This window comes from Quercus robur, chromosome 2, assembly GCF_932294415.1.
Source record: "Quercus robur chromosome 2, dhQueRobu3.1, whole genome shotgun sequence".
NCBI lineage: Eukaryota > Viridiplantae > Streptophyta > Magnoliopsida > Fagales > Fagaceae > Quercus > Quercus robur.
The window spans coordinates 31,744,629-31,752,190 of NC_065535.1; the positions used below are offsets into that span (position 1 = coordinate 31,744,629).

Here is a 7,562-nt window from a genome sequence, read left to right on the forward strand (position 1 = left end):
GCTTCGCTTTTGTTAAAAACGCGACTATAGACCCGCTTTGGGCTGCATTTACAACGCAGTTTTAAGTTGGACCTATAGCCGCGTTTTAAACATAGCTCAAAGCAGGTCTATAGCCGCGTTTTTTACAAAAACGCAACTATAGGTCTCAGCTTATGGGTTGTGGAAAAACGCAGCTATAGGGGGTATAAAATGCAACTATAGGGTTATTTGTAGCCGCGTTTATAAAAATGCAGCTATAGGTTCCTGCAGGGGGCTATTGTCGTGCAGGATAGGCCGCGTTTGAAAACGCGGCTCATAACCTATAGCTACGTTGTTAAGGTCTATAGTTGCGTTTTGCAAACGCGGCTATAGACCTCTTTTTTTTGTAGTGAATGACATAATCACATGAGTTCATGAAGCTTTAATTACAAATATTATGGTGTTTTGAGTTCACTCTTTCACCTTATATGATTGAAAATGATTTAAAATTAAATATGACATTATCTTCAAAAAATTTAAATGTGATGACAGTTCACTTCAACAAATAATTAAGAAGGTTGAGACAAGCCAGTTAGAGAATATATAGGAAGAAATTCGGTGGAAGCAAAGATGAATGGTGTAGTTGCTTCAAGAAGTAAAGTGCATAGGAGGTGCCACTGGGCCTTGTAGCCTAGTGGCACCTGGTTCCGTTGTTTACCTTTAGCTCGGGAGTTCTATCCCTCGCATTTATCCAGCAAAAAAAAAAAAAAAAAAAGTGCATAGGAGGCATTTTTTGACTAAACCCTTTTTGTTACTTGTTAGTGATAGATTTTTGTTTTTCTTAATAAAAATAATACTGAGGTGCTCATGGGATACCTCATCGAATAGTTGCATTGAAAAAAAGTTAAAAGTACTATTCGAATTCCCATAACCGAAAGAGATAAGTAATGTATGATGCATATGGCTTCCGTTGCATCTTATTTGTATAGGGTTAAGGTATACTTTACGAATTTTATTATGTATTATACGGATATAAAACACCCTGCGTGATCCATAAGTTTGGGATTACTCTTAACAACATCAGCATCGGCATCAAAATTAGCATTAGCTGAGCATTAGTTAAAAAATATTATTTTAAAATATTAAAAAACTACTTTATTTATTTTAACACACTACTTTACAATAAACTTGATCTACATTACATTTCTTTATTTAAATATTATTTCTTTATTTATTTAAATCCTTATTTTATTCTTAACAGAAGAGAGAGAAAGTTTGCATAGCTTCTAATGATATAGAAAATCGTCATATGAACTCCTTGTCAATACAGATGGGCGACATCAAGTCAGTAGCCGTGAAATCCTACAAAAAGGAATAAGTAGACTTGGAGTACACCGATGTGATGTGTGCCAAGGAGCCTCTGACAAGCTAGTTAGTAAGATCAAAACTCAATTGTATAGAGAAATTTCTATTTAGCTAAAGAGTTGTTGTGCATATGTTGCTTACCTTTACCCTAATTGTTTATACCTTTTTATAGGTCTCTGCCCTTTAGGATGGGAGTAAATGCCTCTTTATGATTATGGATCCGTTAGTGATGAATGCTAGAGTGTTATAGAATTCAAAGATCTTTTGCTCGTTGGTCCTTTGATTACATTTTTGCTTGTCTGGCATGTTAACTATTACTCATGTCATTTATGGGGAACTCATTCAATGTTCGCTGTGGTTGTCCATTACATGGACGATGCTGGTTTTTCTCTTCTTCAGTTATTACATAAACGAGGATGATTTTTCTCTTCTTCAGTTTCCAATTGTCCTAAAAGAGAGAGAAAGTTTAAATAAAAAATATACAAATATTAATAAAGCATCTCATTGCACACTTTTGTTATAACAACATCACCATAACAAATGCCAATTTTCATTTAACAAATATTGTGAAGGTGATTTTTTGTATTTGGTATGCTAAATGCTAAAGTTACTTTAGTATTTAATACACCTGATGCTAGTGCTCTAAATGGTGTGTTAAGAATAGATAAAGAAACTTTTTAAAGTGTTAAAATAACAATTTTTTTAATATAGCCGATGCTAATGCTCTTATGTGAGTGACTTATTATTAAAACATCTCATTTTTAAATTAGCTGATCTAACTTTGTTCAACAATTTAATTGAAAATACCACCTCATACTTTAGTTTTCATGTTATAGAGAAATATCTCTTTAGCTAATTTAAAAATTAGATGTTTTAACTTTGTTCATCTATTTAATTTTTTAACTTTTGATTTATTTATTTCATTCCTATAACTTTTACATATTGAATATGATCCTTCTGTCTAATTTCATCACATTGTACTGTAAGGGATCTTCTTTATTTATTTTATTCCTATAACTTTTACATATTCAATATAATATATCCTTTGTCGGGGGCGTTTTTTGCACGTAGCCACGTGTCTTTTGCTGAAGGGATGATTTTGCTAGACCTGAATTTGTTTTGGGGAGTTCAATCCAAAACTCGACATTGGGCCACATAGACCAATGGTTTCCGGTGCATTTTTAAGCCTACAAAATGGATAAAGCCCAAAATCTAAGAATCATGATAATGGTTAAAATAAATAAATAATATGTTTAGCATAATAGCTTTGATTAAATGATGAGTTGAATATCATTATTATATATATTAAGTGATGTCCAATATTAGAGAATAATTAGTTAAATGTCATATGTCCAGTAATGGGATGAGTCCAATAGTCCATATCCAGTAGTGGTAAATTCAGTTAACATAATACGGTATGTCCAGCAATGAAGTATGTTCAAATAATGTATGTCAAATAGTTTATGTCTAGTCGTGGTTCATGTGCAAGTAATATATGTCTAGCAGTGGTTTATGTCCGAATAATATATGTCCAGTGGTGGTTCATGTCTAAATAATGTATGTCCAACAGTGAGATGAGTTCAATTTGTCAATATTTTTACATTCATTAGTGAAATATTAGTGAATCCATGTTTGTTAAATAGTAAGAAATTCTTAGAGTAACTTGCATTTAGCAGTATAGTGATAATGAGTTAACATATACTTAATAATGTGATATCAAAGATAGAGAAACCTCGACTTATCTTAGTATGGTTTGTGGTTCCAACTATAGCATCGCTTTATATGATTTGTGGCTCCAGTCGTATAGCGCCAGTGGACTAATAACATTCCAGGGCATAATAACATAAGTCTAGCAGTACAATGATAATGAAGTAAAATATATTCAATAATTGTGGTTTATGGCTTAATAAAATACATTGAAGTAAAATGTATTGGTTTGTGGCTCAATAATTGAAGTAAAATACATTTCAACAGCATAATAAAATGAGTCTAGCGGTATAGTATGATATTATAAGTCCTTTCATGGTGATTTCATAATTGAAAGGGAAAAAGGGGTGCAACTGGTGGGAGAGAGAATATGTCCAGCTGTGTGCATAGGTTGGTTAAGTTTATGCCCTTTATCATGCACTTAAATGATTTTCCCCATGTAATGCTCTTTTAGTTTTTAATCAAATATAAGTGATATTGCCTTCCATGAGAAGGACTTTTAGTATTATAAGTTTCTGCCTTTCATAAGATGGAGTTTTTAGCATTATAATTATATGCCTTCCATGAGAAGGGCTTTGTAACATGTTCTTGGAAGAGTGTTTGATATCTTTTTAAATGTATGGAGATGGTAAGAAATATATATATGTTTTGTAAGATATGGTGTTTGTAATATGTATGAGCAGTATATATATATATACTTTGTTGAATATGGATATTGTATATAGATACTTTGTGAGATATGAAGTTTGTTGAAGCTATATGAGAAGTATGTTTGAATATTTTGTGAGGAGTGTGTTTGTAAAATATATGGAAGTGTGAGAGATATTGAGACTAAATATAGTAAATACATGAGTTTATAGTTGCTGCTGGAGTGGCTTTTGTTTTATGATAATGGGTTACGTTTCCTTCTAAGAGAAGAGATTTTGTAAGAGAAATGGAGAAGGATATGTTTAGGGATATGGGCAGCAAGATGATGATATTTCAAAATGTAGAGAATGAGAGAATGAGCATTAGATGGGTAGTAGTGGTGTTCGAGTGTTATGTCATGGGTTATGTTGTTTTCTAAGAAAAGAGATTTTGTAAGAGAAATGGAGAAAGAAATGGAAATGTGTTTATGGGCAGAAAAATATAGGCATTTTCTAAATATGGAGAGAAAGGGAATAAGTATAAGATGGTTAGTGGTGGTGTGTTGTGTTGCGTGGTTGTTTACTAAGAGATTCTTGTAAGAAAATGAGGAGTATGGAGATGTGTTTATGGACAACAAAATGATGAAATTTCATAATATTGAGGATGAGAGAGTAAGTATTTGATGGGGTAATGGTATGGTGAATTGTGTGTTGCTTGGTCCTCTTTATATAGAGCCAAGTATGTAACTAAATTTGAATTAGTTGAAGGGAAAATCAGCAAATAGGGAAATGTTTTTAGCAAAATGAGTGATTTCCTTAGTGGGTTTTTGGATTTTAGCTAAAAGAAGAAAGTCTGAATCTTTAATGCTGCTGGAGTTGCTGTTACAACTGTCAGTCATTGCTGTATAACAGCTGAAACAGCTATCAGCTGTACAGCAATAGCTGCTACAACAGCTAACACTGCTAGATGATGTCACCTGAATGATAGCTTCCGCTGGAGGAAAGATTCAGCATTAAATTCATGGGTTTGGCTGAAAATGATAAGATAACTTTTATGGGATCCTCCTATTTCTAGTATTGCAGTTGAAGGTTAAATATTTGGCAGATCCTTACTTCTTTTGGTATAGCAGGTAGTTGCTAGGATTGGGCATTAATGGGTTGATGATGTCACTTTGGATATGTCAACTGCCTAAGCTATTACTGGAGGTGTTGCAGCTCCTACTGGAGGTGTTGCAGCTTTTGCTGAAGTTAAGGCAGCTACTGCTGGAGTTAAGACAGCTTCTGCTAGAGCTGTTACTAATACTTTTTGACTAAGTTTTTTCTTTTGGAAAATTATATGTTTAGTCTACGGTTTATTACAATATAATTTTTTTGGTTGATGTTTGATGAAGGTTTAGAGATGTAACTATGGTCTCTTTGTATTATGACCAAAGTTTGGAGAGTAAGGAGAGCATTTAATGTTGGATGAGATATTATATAAAGATAACTAATAGAATTTAGGCATGTGTTTGGTATTGATTTAAATAATATAATTACATTATATGATGAACATTAAGTTTTAGGTAAAGAGCAATAGGGAGTTTTATCATTTTAAATGTTATGTGATATGAGAGGCTTACGAGATGTTACCTATTGCACACTAACCCATCAGAGTTAAGGGAATTAGGGAAGACATGTCAAGCAACATGTTTTCTTTATCAACTTTGAACTGCTGGAGCTTTACTGAACATACTTCTTGACCCTCCAAACCACGACTCCCAAAGTTCCCCCGATGAGACTCATGAGCTTGGATTATGAGCTGAAAATGAGATGATGTGCCATGAGCTTGTACCGTGGGCTTTGATGAGATAAAATCACCATGGGTATTGGACCATAGGCTTTGGTGTCATTTTTGGTAATTATGGGCTCTTTTGGGTTTTGAAATAGATTTACCCAAAATCTATGATAATATTGATATGGTGCAGGTTGCCAATGAAATAAAGCTGTGTGGCGTGAAAATTTTGTCCTCAACATTCTTCTTTCTAATTTCATCATATTGTACCGTTAGGGATTTTGAAAATGACATCAATTGATATTTTTCAGGTTCTTAAATAAATAAAATGAAAAACTATTTAAATAGGAATAATTTTTTTTTTCTATCTCACTCTTCCTCCCCTTCTATCCAAACTAGCCATTTGGCCGTTAGGTTAACTACTTGTGTGTTTAGGTGTTGAGGCTATAGCAAAGACAAGTATTAGCATTTGACAAAAAAAAAAAACTTTGAAATGAATTCAAGACAAAGCACAAGAAATCACATCATGCTGATCCTTTATTATCATTTTCTAGTAAGCTAGCACATCATTTTTTTTCTCTCTTCCATCACTTAGCCACCTCGGCCAATGATTTTGTAGATGACCCATCTTTGCTTAATGCCTTTTCAGCTGCATTCTTTAGCTCTTTCATTTTGTTCCAAAACAATTTCCCTTCTTCTCCTTCAATTAGGCCTCTCGCATAGTTTGCAATGTCTTTATGTCCCACCAAGCCCTTATCATTCACTTTGACCCTAAATGCAACCTTCAGATCATCAGCTAGCAATGTAGCGTTCATCCTTTGCTCCGCATAGAGTGGCCATGCAATCAATGGCACGCCATTGACAATGCTCTCTAGGATTGAGTTCCACCCACAATGACTCAAGAACCCCCCCAGTTGAACCATGGCTCAAGACACGTATTTAAGGAGCCCAAGAGGGCACAACTAGCCCTACACCTTTGGTCCTCTCCAAGAACCCCTTGGGAAGAAAATCAAAGGGGTCCTTGATGCTTAGAATGCTAAAGAAACTGGCATTGGGTGCTGTTTCATGTGGGCTCCTAGCAACTCAAAGAAATCTTTGCCCACTCATTTCAAGTCCCAAGGCCAATTCATTTAGTTGCTCATGTGAAAGAGTCCCACCACTACCAAATGAAACATATAACACAGACCCATTTGGTTGTTTATCTAACCACCTCAAACACTCAGACTCATCAACCCCACGATCTGAACAAGACTGGACTAGTGGTCTAACAGGGTAAACTGGTGGCTTAACCTGTCCAACTTCATTCAAAGTTTTAAAAGCACCAGGCTCCAAATCCATGAAGCTATTAACCATAATTCCAACGGCAAGATGGACTTGTTTGACATTGAATAGCATCCTTTTGTAGGCCACATTCTTTCTATCTTGCATTAGGTCTGGTAAATCACTCCCATGGATTGGCACACACCCAGGTAATTTCACTGGTTCAGGCAAGTCTCTGTACTCACAAAAAAACCTTTCATTAATAGTATGTAAAAGCCTAACAACAATGACATCGCATTTACAGTGAAAAAAATGTAAGACAAAACACCGAATTCTTCAACTACATCAAGAGCATCGAAACCAAATACATCAACTTCAAAGGCCATTAGCCGAGTTGAGTCAGCTAAGACCTTGATTGAGTCTCGTAGAGCAGGGAAGGACCATGTGAGACTGAGTGCAATCCGAGTCTCAATTTTAACATCCTCGGAGAGGTCATCAAAGTTCACAAGAGGAAGAAAGATGGAGGATATGGAATCAGGAAGGGATTCAAGGACAACTTTTTAAGGTTTCGTGGATGACTCATCATCTATTGTAATGATGAAGGTGACAAAGAAATCGTGGTGGAGGACAAGTCGCTTAGTGAGCTCAACGAATGGGATTAGGTGACCCATCCCTGGACTGGGCACAATTGTTACGTGGTTGTGGGGTGAACTCTGTTGAGTGTGTTCCATGCTAAATTGTAGATGGAGCTCAGCTGTAACCTATTGGCTCTGAAACTGTGATCATTTGATGTGAGGAAGCGAAGGTGAAGGCCACAGGGACGAACCCAGGTGGAGGCCTAAGGGGGCCTGGGCCTAAAAAAAAAATTTAGTAGG

At 35.3% G+C, this 7,562-nt stretch overlaps 1 pseudogene; it reads right to left on the minus strand.

The window, feature by feature from the left end:
- Nucleotides 1-6,000: 6,000 nt before the first annotated feature.
- Nucleotides 6,001-7,562, minus strand: LOC126706354 (hydroquinone glucosyltransferase-like; annotated as a pseudogene).